Source organism: Pinus tabuliformis, chromosome 1_2 (assembly GCF_031772625.1).
Source record: "Pinus tabuliformis cultivar Carrire ecotype Pingquan chromosome 1_2, CPIR1, whole genome shotgun sequence".
In the NCBI taxonomy this organism is placed as follows: domain Eukaryota; kingdom Viridiplantae; phylum Streptophyta; class Pinopsida; order Pinales; family Pinaceae; genus Pinus; species Pinus tabuliformis.
Window position 1 is genome coordinate 732,292,625 of NC_142298.1, and position 15,156 is coordinate 732,307,780.

At 41.6% G+C, this 15,156-nt stretch overlaps 1 pseudogene; it reads left to right on the top strand.

Annotated features, from left to right (window-relative positions):
* Nucleotides 1-8,125: 8,125 nt before the first annotated feature.
* Nucleotides 8,126-11,905, top strand: LOC149207859 (putative pentatricopeptide repeat-containing protein At3g13770, mitochondrial pseudogene; annotated as a pseudogene).
* Nucleotides 11,906-15,156: the final 3,251 nt, after the last annotated feature.

The following is a 15,156-nucleotide window of genomic DNA, read 5'->3' on the forward strand; positions in this document are numbered from 1 at the left end:
GTAGATGTTGAATTGAAGTTGTTCATATATTTCTTTCCATGTACACATCTTTTAGATAGCCCTAAATCTAAGTTAGAATTAAGTGAATCTATGTTTTTAATCATCTATTTCCAACTAAAACCCTATAATACTTGAACTAGGGAAATCAAAGTCATCAATGTTACAGGAATAGGGTATTTTCATTCACATTCTTCCCAATGAATACTTATGTGATCTTCAATCCATTTCAAACTTGGCTTTATTGACCTAACCTTTTATTCGATGTTTTCCCACATGACTTCACAACCCAACAATAATGCAATATTAATTGCTAATGTCATCAATGAACAAAACTACTTATAATGTATATGAATTATTTTTCCACATACTTTCATTCATTGATTATCTTTTTCTTTTTCTTTTCTTTTTTGTCTGTATTTTCATTGTTCACTTTTATTCAGTTTTTGAGTACATTTTTCACCCAGCGAGGACTTAAACTCGGGACCTCGGGGGACCAACATCCTCGCTTGCATGTCCATCACCAGTTGGGATGCCTCACCTGGGCTTCCTTCCTTGATCATCAAACAATACTTATTGTGAACCATAAACCCAATGTATATAATTTTCACAATAATTAGAACCAATATAGATCTATCTCAATCATGGATTACGAAGCCCCTAGAGGGATCAAATCTCATGATATGCAAAGATTTTTTTAGATGCAAAACTTGAAATACACGTGAAGAGATTTAATCCCTTTTAGTGCTTGATAAATTTGTGCTTAAGATAGATTTATAGTGGGTAACTTCTAATTACTTCTTCCTTTTAAGGATTGAAATATTTTACTAGGGTCGACATTAACATACACATATATATGGATGGTTCATATTGAAATATATTAGTTAATATGGATATTCGAAGAGTTTATTTAAGTTCTATATTGAAATATTTTTTTTTTAACTGTAACGGATATAATTTATTAAGAAATTTGTTTGGACCAAGGCCTATTCAACCAATTTTACATAGCTTTCCTTTCATTTTTCCCGCCTTAGGAGATTCTGCAAGCCTGAGAAATGCCTGGAAACCTCTCAGGGCTCTGCTCATTTTCCGACATAAAGACAAGGTTTGCAGTGGCTTTAGCTGAAAACCACTGAAAATTCTGGCACATTTTGGGTTGCTGTCCACTGTAGATGATTGTTTTCGGTATCAGGCCATTGCTATCAGTTGTGGAGCCCTCCAACCGAACCCAATGGTGTCGACAAAGAACTGTCCATCAATATTCTTTTACATAGTCCTCCATCCGGTCCCTTTCTGAATGCAGAAACGTCAACATAGTGGGTGTCGGCAAAATCCATATGATTGTCGAGGTGAGGTGCATATGCCGCCTTCAGAATCGATGGAGGAAAGACTTGGCATTTACAGAGAGAGACTCCTCTGTTCAGATCTCCTTGAATAAGCATTTGTAGGCCTCCATCTTTATCTAGCTGCTACTTCCCTGTGTGATTGAGTTTGAGATGGAGAAAGTTCCCCAGATTTACCTGTACACATCTTGTTGTGCCCTGTTACAGTTGATATGCCGAAAATAACAGTCATATTCCTCTCGTACATGTTCAGTGTGTTATGATCCATGCTTCCTGCTTCTTATTCTGATCTGCCCTTGAGCTAAGGTATGCAATATGAATTAGCGTTGTTGCCATTGTAGTTGAGAGTTCCCGGTGCTAAGAGGCAGCCTTTGTTTGCCATTTCGTCTGCCTCCCTATTCAGACTTCTGAGGATATGGTATATTTTGAAGGAGGTGAAATCTTGCAGGATTAGCTTTAATCTATTCAGAGACTTGTTGAGGATTGCATTGTTGAACTGGTCATCTGAATTGATCTTCCTAATGAGGATTTCAGAGTCTCCGAATGCTTGGCATTCTTTGATGCCTTTATCCCGGACTATTTGGCAGGCTTTTGTGAGGGCAAGAAGCTCTGCCTGATTGTTTGTGGAAATGCCGAGCCCCCAACAGAAATGGACCTTTCTGAGATTGTCTGCGAAGTATATGACTCCTCCAGCTCCCGCAACCCCCGGATTTCCTTTGGAGGCACCGTCAAAGAAGATTGAAGTTGTGTTTTGGATCTTCCACCAGTTTTGAAAGGCAGCTTCAGATTCTCTGATTTTCCAAGAAGGAGAGGGGAGGGGAGGGGGAAGGGAACGGACTTTGCTAGTGGGATGAGGGCTGTGGAGGTTCAGCCAAGCCTTTTCAGAGGGGAGAAGGGAGGAGTCAGAGATTTGGGAATGCTGGAGGACAGATTCAATAAGAAGGGCTTTAGCAATTGAGGCGGATTTAGCAGGAGAGCGGGAGGAATTATTGAAAATTAAGTCATTCCGGGCAAGCCAAATTTCCCAGCATACAAATTTGGGAATGGAAAGCCATATGTGAAACCACAAGGATTTATTTGGGATGGGTTGAGGGTAGTATTGAAGCCATTCAGAAAAAAGGTCTGCAATGGAGCTGTGATGGGGCGGGGAGGCGGGCAGTCCAAGAAGAGTTAATGACCAAACTTCTTTGGCAAAAACGCAGTCAATAAACAGGTGGGAGGTTGTTTCTCCTGAGTTTCTGCACATTGCGCATCTATGAGGCCCAACAAAGTTTCGTTTTGACAAGTTGTCCCCTGTGAGCTGTTTATTCTGCATGAGGATCCAAAAGAAGAAATTAACTTTGGGAAGTCCCTTGGCACTCCATACCTGTTTCCAGAACGATGGTGTTCTCAGTCTGTCTTTTTTAATCTGCAGGGCAGAGTAACCCAAAGATGGCGTATAAAACCCAGTTTCACCCCACCCCCATCTGTCTGCGATGTTGCGGTGTACCGGCGCTGCATTTAAGAGCAGTGATTTGAGAATTTCGATTTGATATTGAAACTGCGCTGGCACAGGAGGGATCGCCCATTCGATCCAATTTCCTCTGCTGTCCCACTCAGAGATATCGTTCAACTTTCTTATTCCTGCATCGTGGAGCCAGTTTCTGATGTCCCGGATTTCTGCGTGGGAGTTGAGTGGAGGACTGTTCATGATGCGGTCTTTCCAGAGAAGGGTCTTCTCCCCATTGCCCGGGATGCGGTATAGATGTTTACTAAAGCTGCTTATGCTTTTCCTGCAGAGATTCCAGGTGTGTGTGCCTGCTGTTGTATTATTTGCTGACAGGTGCCTGAGGGAGATCCCCTGCGCATATTTTGAGATGAACGTTTCACTGACCTGGTGTGTAGGATCTGAATATATTTTCCACAGAAGCTTGCATCCAAGTGACAGGTTAGAAAGAGCAGGATCTCTGATCTGAAGCCCACCGTCCAGAATTGGCCGCTTGACTAGATCCCAGTTTGCCAGATGAATTTTATTGTGATTGCCTCTGCCTCCTTTCCAGAGAAAGTCTCTTAGAAGACAAGAGATCTGTTCCATAATGTGTTTCGGGGCCAGAAGAAAGGAGGCTTGATAAATGGGAAGAGCAGATAAGACGGATTTAAGAAGGATAATTTTCCCTCCCTTGGTTAGCCAATATCCTCCCTAGGAAGTGATCTTGTCTTTAATTTTGCTAATGATGCCATGCCATAGAGATCTGTTATTGACTCCAGATGTGAGGGGTAAGCCGAGATATTTGATGCTGTCCCATTGTGCGAAGCACTCAAATCCTAGGATCTGGGCTATATTATTGAGGTTATGTTGGCTCACATTCCATCCGAAGATCGAACTCTTTCTATCATTTATCACAGCTCCTGAAGCTCTACAATAACTTTTTAAAACAACATCAAAATTGACAGCTATTCTAGTAGAGGCTCCTCCTAGAAGAATGGAGTCATCTGCAAAGAGAGCATGATTTATTGGGTTTAGAGCATTTGCGATTCGGATTCCTGGGAGATCACCTGTGTTCATTTCCGCAGCCAGCTTCCTGCTAAGAGAATCGGCCATGAGAATGTACAAGAAAGGTGAGAGAGGACAGCCTTGCCTTAATCCGCGATGAGCTTGAAAGAAGGATGTTGGGCGACCGTTGACCATGGGGGCAATCCAGGGGCATGAGATGCAAGCTTTGATAAGATTGATGAACTGAGGAGGAAAGCCAAAGGATCGAAGGACTTGGAGTAGAAAAGAATGGTTGACTCTGTCGAATGCGTTAGCCATATCAAGCTTGATCAGCATCCCCTTCTCTTTCCTCTGTTTGCTGGAATGGATAGCTTCCTGCACTTGAATGATATTGTCCAAGATGTGTCTGCCTTTGACGAACCCCCCTTGGGCATTGGATATTAGTTTGTCAAGAAGGGGTTTAATTCTATTTGCCATAATTTTAGACAGTATTTTATAGGAGGCATTGCATAGGGAGATGGGCCTAAACCTGCCGAATGTTTCCGGATTGGCCTCTTTTGGTATTAGAGCAAGAAAGGTGGAGTTGATGCCTCCCCCAATCTTGGCTTTCCCAAAGAAACCTTGTATCATTTTCAGCAAGTCTATTTTGATGATGTCCCAGCAGACTTTGAAGAAGTGTATTGTGAAGCCGTCTGGCCCAGGGGCCTTATCTGGTTCCATTGCCCAAATAACCTTGATGATTTCTTCTTCAGATACTGGTTTCAGTAAAGCCTGATTGTCCTCATGGGTGATGAGGTGAGGAATATGAGAGAGTAGATCTTCAATGTCTTCTTTGCTTCCTTCATGCCTTGTGCCATATAGATCTTTGAAATGATTTTCAGCTGCAATTTTTATTTGGTCAAATTTATTACAGATCTGCCCTTCATCATTTTTGATCTCAGTGATATGATTCCGAGATAGGCGGGCTTTGTATTGTCGGTGGAAAAAGGAAGTGTTTCGGTCTCCTGCCTTTAACCAGAGGCTGCGAGATTTAAGTCTCCAGTGCTCTTCTTCCCTTCTGAAAGATTGATGGATGTTTCTTTGAATGGCTGCTTCTTTATTTAAAATTTCCGGGGTAATGTGAAGCCCTTCCATACCAATTTGCAAGGTTTCCAGCTGCTGGACATCGATTTTTCTCTGATGGGTGGTGGGGTTATGGAGTTTCCTTAGCCACTCTTTTAGAGCTTTTTTGGTGGCTTTTAATTTTTGCTCCCACACAAAACTTGGGGATCCGTTGATGGGGATATCCCAAGCTGATTGGATAGTGTCCATGAACCCTGCTTTTTCGATCCAAAGTGGGCTGAATTTAAAGGGAATGGGACCAAGATCTTCTTCAGGGGCCAAAAGGAGTTGAATTGGCTTGTGATCCGAGGATAGCTTGGGGAGAATTTTTGTTGATATGAGGAGGTTTTCCATCAGCAGGGAACTTTGAATTAGAAATCTGTCCAGCCGGGCAGCAATGTGGTCAGGCCCAGTTCTGTTATTGGTCCAAGTATATTTGCCTCTCACCGGGGCAAAATCTAGAAGATCCCTCTGCTGCATTATTTCCTCTACCAAAGGGAGCAACTGATCTCTGTTGCTGTTTCCCCCCCTTTTTTCTTTTGGCTTCATGACTAAGTTGAGGTCTCCTCCCAGGACAATGTTATTTAGGGAGTGTTGATCTAAGAAGGCCGAGAGAGTATTCCAACAGTCTCTTTTTTCTACATAGTTAACAGGAACATATAAATTGAATAAGGCTATAGTTAACTTACTTTCTAGATGCTTGAGCTCCGTGAAGATCCAGTGTTGGGTCTCATGGGAGTTTGACAGGTGGAACTGATCTTCCAACCAGAGAGTTGCAACGCCTCCCAAGGTTCCCCTTGAGCTGACTGCTATGCCTTCGTTCTTCTTCCATTTAGATTTGCTGATATCCTTGAGGGCTTGCCCTTCGATTTTGGTCTCTTGGAGCAAGAGGATGTCTGAGGGTTCTATTTTCATCAGATCTTTGACGGCTTCAATTTTTGGTTGGGTCCCCAGGCCTCTACAGTTCCAAGAGACTATACACATTATTTACCTGGCGAGGGATTTGGGATTCCTCCCTTGGTGGATCTTCCTCTAGTATTTCTTCCTATAGTCATCTCTATTGTGGACTGGCTGCCTTGCATTTTAAGGCGCTCTGCCTCCTCCTCCCTGGCTGCTTTGTGGGTCTTCCTGCCTGCTTTCTTCGAGGGTCTCTCATAGGTCTCTTCCTCTGAGGAGTCTGAAGGTTCTGGCAATTTTTTCTTCTTTGTTATATCTGCATACGAAGGCCTGGAGGGGCTGCCCTGAGGAGAGCCAAGCGATGCATCTCCGCCTCGCTCTTTATTTGCCTGTGGTTCTTCGGCCTGTGCTGGATTGGTCAGATCCGTTTCTGGGGGTTCTGATGGAGAGGCTTCTTCAGAGATTGGGGTCTCATCCAGTTTCTGTTGGGTTTCATTTTCTTTGCTGGGTTTTCCTTGATTATTCCCCTTTGTGGCTCCTTTCCCTGATGCTTTTGCATGGCCCGTTTTCTGGATTGTAGTCCATTGATCTCCCTTGGGGGGGTGGCTCTGTTCTTCCGTTTTTTTCTTGCAGTGTTTTGCGAAGTGACCATAGCCATGACAGTGTCTGCATTTAAAGGGGATCTACTCATAATCCAGCTCTTGGATATGGGACCATCCTGCCACTGTGAGTTTTATTGCTTCGGGTAGTCCTTCTTCCAGATCTACTTCCACGCATATTCGGGCGCAGGAGTATTGATCTTTCCTTACGGCCTGATCAATGTATTTGCCAAGGGAGTTGCCGATGATTTGGAGAGATTTCTGGCTCCAGCAGTGTAGGGGGAGATGGGGGAGCCGCACCCAAACTGGAACCGCAGAAGGAACATCCTGGGTCGGATCGAAATCTGGAGACCATTTATTTAAGTATAGTCCCTGTGGCCCCATGAAGTATGGCCCGTTCCTGAAGATGAGGCTCCGGTCTTCTGCTGATTCAAAGACAAATACAAAGAAACCTTTGCCTACAAAATAAGATTTAATTCCTTCCTTGATCAGAGGGGTCCAGTTTCTCTTGATCCAGTCTTCTACAGATTTGGGCGATGGCCAGAGGCCGGTGAACTGCCCTATGAGCCCTCTATCAACTAGATTCAGAGCCGAGCGGCAGGTTTCTTCCTCAGGGAGGGCCACCGAGGGAATGCAATCTTTTTTCTTGACGAATTTCTGTTGTTGAGCAGATGGAGGGCGTCTGTTGCATGCTTCGATAATTTTCTGGAATTCTATGACTTCTGGAGGGAGGGGGGAGGATCCGCCTCCCCATCACTAGGCATGGCTGCCAAGAGCCGCAGCAGCAAGAGCGATCGCGGCACCAGCACAGGGGCGGCGCGGGGGCTAGGTCACGCTGTCACAAGTATGATGCACTTCTCTATATTGAAATATTTAAGTTCATACTATATTGTAATATTAATAATGAACCAAATTAACATAATGTGAATGAAATTATTGATTAGTGAGGATCTGCGGGACCTCACCCCGCCACACGAGATCTCAGCAGCAGTTCCGTCTCAGATCCGTTCCTGGGAGACAGACTAGGACCTCCAGCATTCAGCAACGTGTGAAGCCCCCCAGGATATGATTTAGTGGACAGTCTGCGGTTGCCATCAGCTCTTCATGGGGCCAACAAACTTTGTTGAGTTTCTTCAGTGTTATTCATTCAGCCTCAGATGTTATGAGAGACGAATTTGATCCTTAGACCTATTAGCTCCTGGATCTTCTCCGCTAGGGCCAAATGTTGATTTACTTCATGCATTTCTTTTATAGGAGACTGTTTGGTTCTCCCACTTTATATATATATCAATGTACTCAAGAGTCCATTTGACCCACTTTGTAGTCATTATTTGGACATAAATATAATTATCTTATCTTATCTATAATGTTTTTAATTGAAACTAAACAAATATTTCTTATTATAATCAAGATTTTTTTTTTTTTAATATAAGTAAACTCCAGATTAAACACACCCAATCAAGTTATAAGATAAGCCTCTAAACACAACAAATTAATATACTCCTCTCCATATTGGAATATATAATAAACATCCTACTATGACCCTCACCTATAAACTAACAATGTCTCTATTAAAAAACAAATAACAATGTGTCTATTATATAAACCAGTGGACTTACAAGTAAGGAGCCTTCTACATGTCAATTCCTTAAGGAGCCTTCTACATGTCAATTCCTTAGTTGTGAATTCTTAGTGTTCATTGGCTTTTCAAGGAACCACTCCTACTATACCACTGTCACATCAGTTTTCTGCGTTTTTCTTCCATAAAGATTCTATTGGTTTTTGATTTTTCAAACCTAGTAAGGGTGTCAATGACTGTGATCGAAGTCTCTTTCCATTTGAGGGTGACACAATATTTCCAATTTTCTCTGCAATAACCTGACTCTCGAGATTGAACCAGCGTATGCCATGGATTCTTCCAGCAGCTTAATAAATTAGTAGCTTTTGCAGCGTGTTGCATGGCTGGATGTGCTTCAAACCTTGTTCTTTTAGAAATGCTACATCACAATCTTGATGCAACGTTGGATTAATGGAACTGCAATGGTTCATCCATTAAAGCCAAAGAAGATGATGGTATTGCTTGTTAGCCCGCTGCTCAATCTTAACCTTCTACGCAGAATTCCCACAATTCTCACTGTTAACACACGAGCCTCTGCCTACCATATCGCAACACTCTGCAAAGAGGGCAATCTGAAGGAGGCGCTGCACATATTGAACACGACAGAGAATGAAAATGGTGGTATTGGTGACGTCTCTTCTATGTATTTTTCTTTCTTGCAGGCCTGCATTCAAAAGAGAGCATTGGCGGAGGGAAAGCTCATCCACGCCCACATCAATCAGAGATCAAGGGAATCCATGGCAGATCGACTTCTGGGAAATACGCTTGTCAATATGTATGCTAAGTGCGGAAGCATGGTGGACGCTCGCAGAGTTTTCGATCAAATACCCAAGCGCGATGTGTGTTCATGGACTGTGATGATTGGATCTTATGCAAAGAATGGCCCTCCCCAGGAGGCCCTGTATCTTTTCCACCAGATGATGGGAACAGGCGTCCAGCCGAATCACTTCACCTTCGCCAGTGTTCTTCCGGCATGTACTGCCTTGCCATCTCTGCAACATGGTATGGAAATCCATGGCCGAATCAGAAGGAGCGGATATGAGCTTCATGTTGTTGTGGCGAATGCCCTTCTGGATATGTATACAAAATGTGGGAGGGTAAAGATTGCACGCGAATTGTTTGACGAAATGCCTGAACGAGATGTCATATCCTGGACGGTTATGCTGTCTGGGTATGCGCAGAATGGGTTTATAGATGAAGCTCTGAAGCTCTTTAATGAAATGCCTGAGAAGGACGTGGTCTCGTGGAATGCAATGATTACGGGGTTCGTGCAGAATGGACGCATTGACGAGGCCCGGAAACTATTTGAGGAAATGCCCCAGCGGGACATGGCCTCATGGAATGCAATGATTGCGGGGTTTACACAGGGCGGGCTTGTTGACGAGGCCCTGAGTCTTTTTCGGGAAATGCCGCAGCGCGATGCATTCTCGTGGAATACTATGATCGCGGGGTTTGCACAGAACGGGCTTGTGGACAAGGCCCTCGGTCTCTTTGAAAAAATGCCTCGCAGGGATGTGTTCTCGTGGACTGCGATGATTGCAGGATTTGCACAGAATGGGTTTGTTGACAGAGCCTTGAAGCTGTTTAAGGAAATGCCTCGGCCGAATGTGGTCTCGTGGAATGCAATGATTTCAGGATTTGCACAGAATGGGCATGCCGAGGAGGCAATGAAGCTCTTTAACCAAATGCAGGCAGCTGGCGTGAAGCCAAACTCGAAGACATTCCCCAGTGTGCTCCCGGCATGTGCCAACTTAGCAGCTCTGGAGCAGGGTATGGAGCTACATGAAAAAATAAATAGATGTGGATTTCAATATGATACTGTAATCACTAATGCGCTGATAGATATGTATGCAAAATGTGGAAACATATATAAAGCACGGGAATTGTTTGACAATATGCATCAACGAAGCATCGTCTCCTGGACAACCATGATTGCTGGATATGCAATGCACGGTCGTGGCAAGGAGGCCCTCGAGCTCTTTGAGCAAATGAAACGCTCTGGCATGAATCCAAACGGAATCACCTTTGTCAGTGTTCTTTCTGCCTGCAGCCATGCAGGTCTAGTGGATGAGGGCTATCGATACTTCAATTGCATGCAAGAAATTTATCACATCACACCTACAATGGAACACTATAGATGCATAGTTGACCTTCTTGGTCGTGCAGGGCATTTGGTTGAAGCTCAAGACTTCATAAACAAAATGCCATTAAAACCCGATCCTGCTATCTGGATTTGTTTGTTAGGTGCCTGTAGGATACATAAGAATATAGGAATAGGAGAAAAGGTAGCAGAATGTGTTTTTGAATTGGATCCCCAAAACTCGGCACCTTATGTGCTCCTTTCAAACATTTATGCAGCAACTGGCAAGTGGGATGGCATTCAAAACATACGAAAAATGATGAAAGACAGAGGCGTAACAAAGACTCCTGGATGTAGTTGGATCGAGTTCAATAAGCAGATGCATGTTTTCCTAGTTGGAGATAGGTCACATCCACAGTCATATGAAATCTATACAAAGTTGGAGAGCCTGTTCTGGGAGATGAAGTTGGCAGGGTATATTCCTGACAAGAGCTATGTTTTGAATGATGTGAAAGAGGAGGAGAAGGAACAGATTCTTAACCACCATAGTGAGAAGTTAGCAATTGCATTTGGGCTGTTGAACACACGCCTGGGAACAACTCTTCGAGTTATCAAGAACCTGCGAGTGTGCGGTGACTGCCACACTGCAATAAAGTTCATCTCCAAGATTGTGGCAAGAGAAATTATAGTGCGAGATACCAGTCGATATCATCATTTCAAAGATGGGCTATGTTCTTGTGGGGATTATTGGTGATGGTAAGTAAAGCAACAAATTATTAAAATCGGCTTAAATCTTGCTTCATGAAGAGGACTGAGCTAAACATGTTGTAGAGAAGCCACCCTGGAGCTGGAGGTGGATGAGGGAGACTCACAAGGAAAAAATGAATCTGCTTCTGAGAAGTCAAAATTCCTACTATATTTGCACTTCTTTCCAACCACTTGTGAGATAGAGGGGTTATCAATTCTCTTAATGGTTTAGGAGGTTTCCATGGGCACATGAATGCCATCCCTTTCTTCTATTGCCTCGTTTTATTCCGCATTCCTACCTGTGGTTTTCACAACCTATGATCAGATGCTTTTCTCTCCTTCTTCTGTTCCATGGGACCACAATACTGGCTTTACTAACCTAGCTACTCACGTTTTTTTCTCAACATACTGCTAAGAAAAAAATAGGAAGCCCATTCATTAGGACCATAACCTTTGAGCAAACTGTCATCGTGCGGCATAAAGTAGGGCTATGCTTCTAAACTCAGAGTAACTCATGCCACAACTGTTTTATAACCAACTGCACAGGAAAAACTAGAATTCTGATTCTAGCCCTCAAGGGCAGGGAGAGGTTGTGCTTTCTCCGGGATTGCCGAGTGTAACTGACACTTTGACAATGCAGATTTTTTGGTGAGAAATAGTTTATGAATTATTTTCTTTCCCTTACCGCTGCTGAGGGCTACTCTTCCCTACAAACAATAGTCTACGCTACAGCCTAACAAAAACAACCATGGGGTCACACCCCCCACCCTATTCCATCAACTTATTAGTGAGAGGTGTTATAATAGTTGAGAGGGCTCTGTCTATAACCAAAAATGAAACGACGCTAGTGTTGCATTATAGCATGTTGAAGAATGGTGTCAGACTTATATTGGTAGTCAGCAATTATTACAAAGAAATATTCGTTAGTCTCTGAATTTTTCCGAGTCTGTGCTCCACTTATTAGTTGCAGCTGCAGCATCCATGTTTGCTAGCAGACTCACATTTTTGTTAACATTTGAAGGTCGAAACAAAAGTTTATGAATGTTAAGTGACAGACTTCTATTTTAATTTGTGTTCTTGCCATCTCTCATATCCTATTTGGTTAGATTTTTTTTCAATAACCTAAAATTTACAATTATATATGCATGTATGTATAGATTATAACATCTCTGTGGATATAAAGAATCCTACGAATTCCAAGGTGTCCCATACCTATTCCAATAAAACAAAACGATATGATATATTTTAGCTGTTAAGTTATTTTACGTATCAGCAAAGAAAAATATAAAAAGTACCTTCAGTCCCGTTCCCAGCTAAGGGTAAATGGGAACCAAATATATCAAAACTGATAACAAAACTAAGCCAGAGCTCAAGCTAAGATTATCCTTAGGTCCAAAAAATATAACAGAAAATATTACTAAACACACTAATGACAACTTATTGCTGTTCGTTAGAATTGTGGTCTTCACCATTGGAGCTGCCTCCGTTGTTGGGACTGAATGTGGTAATTATGCCCTGGTAGCAGAGCTTCTAGAAGAAACTCTCCAATTTTCTCATTTGTAACCAGTTATCAGATTTTACTTTTCTCAATCCTTTTCCGAAGGAATTCCAGTTTAAGTTGAATTTTTCCTTGTATTAAGACAAGTCGATTGAAATGCTCTTTCTGTCTTTCCGTGTCAGAAACAAGTCGAAACTCCTCAGTTTTCATCACTTACGCCGTTCTGTATTTACCTTAAATTACTGCGTTAAACACAGACTTGAATGCTGTTTTTTCCTACTTCATCCTCTGAAAACATTTTCCCTGTCAAGCCCTTGTGAACCCCTTTTTTATATCTGCTGCAGCGAGAAAAATATCATCCACGGAGTCCTCAGGGTCTTTCCACAAAGACAAGTCTCTAGTCTATTATCCTATTTTCCCAACTTGTCATGTCTTCATATGAAATTTGCCCCTCCCTGGAAAGTATAGAGTGAGCATGGTTATTCCTAGTTGTTAAAACTCTTCAGTACTCAAGAAAGACGAATGATATAAGAAATGGACTCACAAAAAATGTGTTTGGTGCAATGGAGCCAGCTGATAAAATGGGAGTGAGCCCATTTTATTTTATTAATGATGTAGTTGTGCTACCTACATGACCTAACTACCTCATCTGATTACCTTATATTTAATCTGAGCGTTATCCTCCAATGCTCATTGATTCATGGCAACAAGCATTGAGCAAGAACCCTTCCCAAATGACAACTCCATGACAGATCGTACTTCCCACCCTTGATATTTTCCTCACCGCAATTATCATCTTACCTAGATTTTCGGTTCGAAAGTGATGTTTTCCTCACCGCAATTATCATCTTACCTAGATTTTCGGTTCGAAAGTGATGCAAGATGTCAAAAGACTCAATAGAGAAGGGAACTGAAATGATCATGATGAAACATTCCCTCCGTACGCAAGCCAAAGTTGTGCCAAGTTGGAATAGTAATTGCAATAGCTTGGTGGAGGGATGACATAACCCAACACTAATGCAAGCCACGAGAACCATGATTCTTTGGAAGTTGCCAAGGCTTGAACTTTATTGAAAAAATGGAGCTTGAATGAGTACTTTTTCCAAGGGTTTCGAATCACCAGAGTTCCATTTAACATTTTTTTGAGGAGCCTCGAGGCCTATTTCTATGGTATTAGCTTTTGCTTCATTTTCAGTAAAACTTATGTAGCTCAAATTTCCATACATTTTGCTTGTTTTATCTCATTAGTCAAACGGTTATCCACTTTTTGGTAGATCTTCTAACACGGCATAGTTCTAATTCTAATCTTCGTGAAGTTACCTCCCTAACCCACCTGCTCCTGGTTTCAAATTTTTGTCGCAAAGACGAGGTCAAGTCTTGTATTAACTTTATTATAATTTGAAATCATTCTTAGTCAATACTCTTTATAGGCCCAACTTTAAGACTTTTCAATCCTTGCAATTAGGGCTCTCATCTCTGCTTGGTTATTGGTATCCATTCATATGTTCTCCGAGTAGATAGGAATGATATCACCATTTACATCCCTCAAGACCCCTTCATCAAATGTTGTCCTTGTCCCCTTTCACACCTCTATCCAAGTTTATTAGTTTATTTTACATGCTTCTCACCGAGGAGATCTCCATTGTTCCTTTTGGTCACTAGTAGGTTGTCCTTTATCTGTAAAATAATGTAGCAATTTCATTACAAAAAGTGTATGTCATTAGTTGAAAAATTTAATGTGAGCTCATTGTCCAAATAAAGTGATATTAAAAAACCCAATTGTTATCTTGAGTAGAATCCATTAAACAAAAGAGCCTAGTGAGCCTAGTGTTTGCTCATTTTCACCAAATGCATGACTTGACTAGCCAGCGGAATAAAATCAAATTCCAATTTTGTTGTACTATAGCAAATATAATCTAGTGAAAGCTTTGTAATAATTTCCTCCACCTTAACATGAGCTTGAAAATGCCAACCTAAAGAGTGCAAGAGCTAGCAAGTTGCCAAGTGATGGCAAAAAGTAGTACTCAATTAATTTCCGCTTTTATTCCTATAAATAATATTATATTTGATCAACTTTCTAATCACCTTGTCAATTAAATCAATGATGGTTAACTATATGATCATTCAATTTACTAATCTGAGGTTATGTAATTCTTGTGAGAAACATTGCACTATTTGTACAGGCTATAGGTTCTTAGCTTTCACTATTTCTAAAATGCTTTCTAGAATTGAAGTTGGAGTCTACTTTGTATTTCACAGTTGCATTTATATTGTTACGTCAAAATCATAAAGAAATTAGAAAACATCATTATCTATATGAAATAGAAAACCATGTTTGTAGCTAACGAAGGAAATTATTCAATGGTTATAATTATTGGTTGAAGTTGAAATAAGTTTATAGAAGCCACACAACAATTAAACTAAAACATTGTCAATTGGAGTTATCCTGGGTGGTTCGAAGGAAAGGAATCCTGCCTACCCAAGTTCAATTCTTGCAAGTGACATGACAGATGTTGACAGTATTGATGGTATATGTATATTCCATCCTCATGGAATATACAACATTGTACGTATGGAATAAAAACAAATTGAGTGATGATAGGGATTAGCCCCAAGGATTAGCTCAATTAGTTGAGGTTTCGTCGCTAAAGCACCTTGCTAATGGGAGGTCACGAGGTTAATTCTCCTCGATGCCCTTAGGGTTAGGCTCTACTAATAACCCAAGGGGAGATGATCCCTTTGGGTGAATTTGCCTAGATATTTCCTCAATATATATATATATATATATATATATATATATATA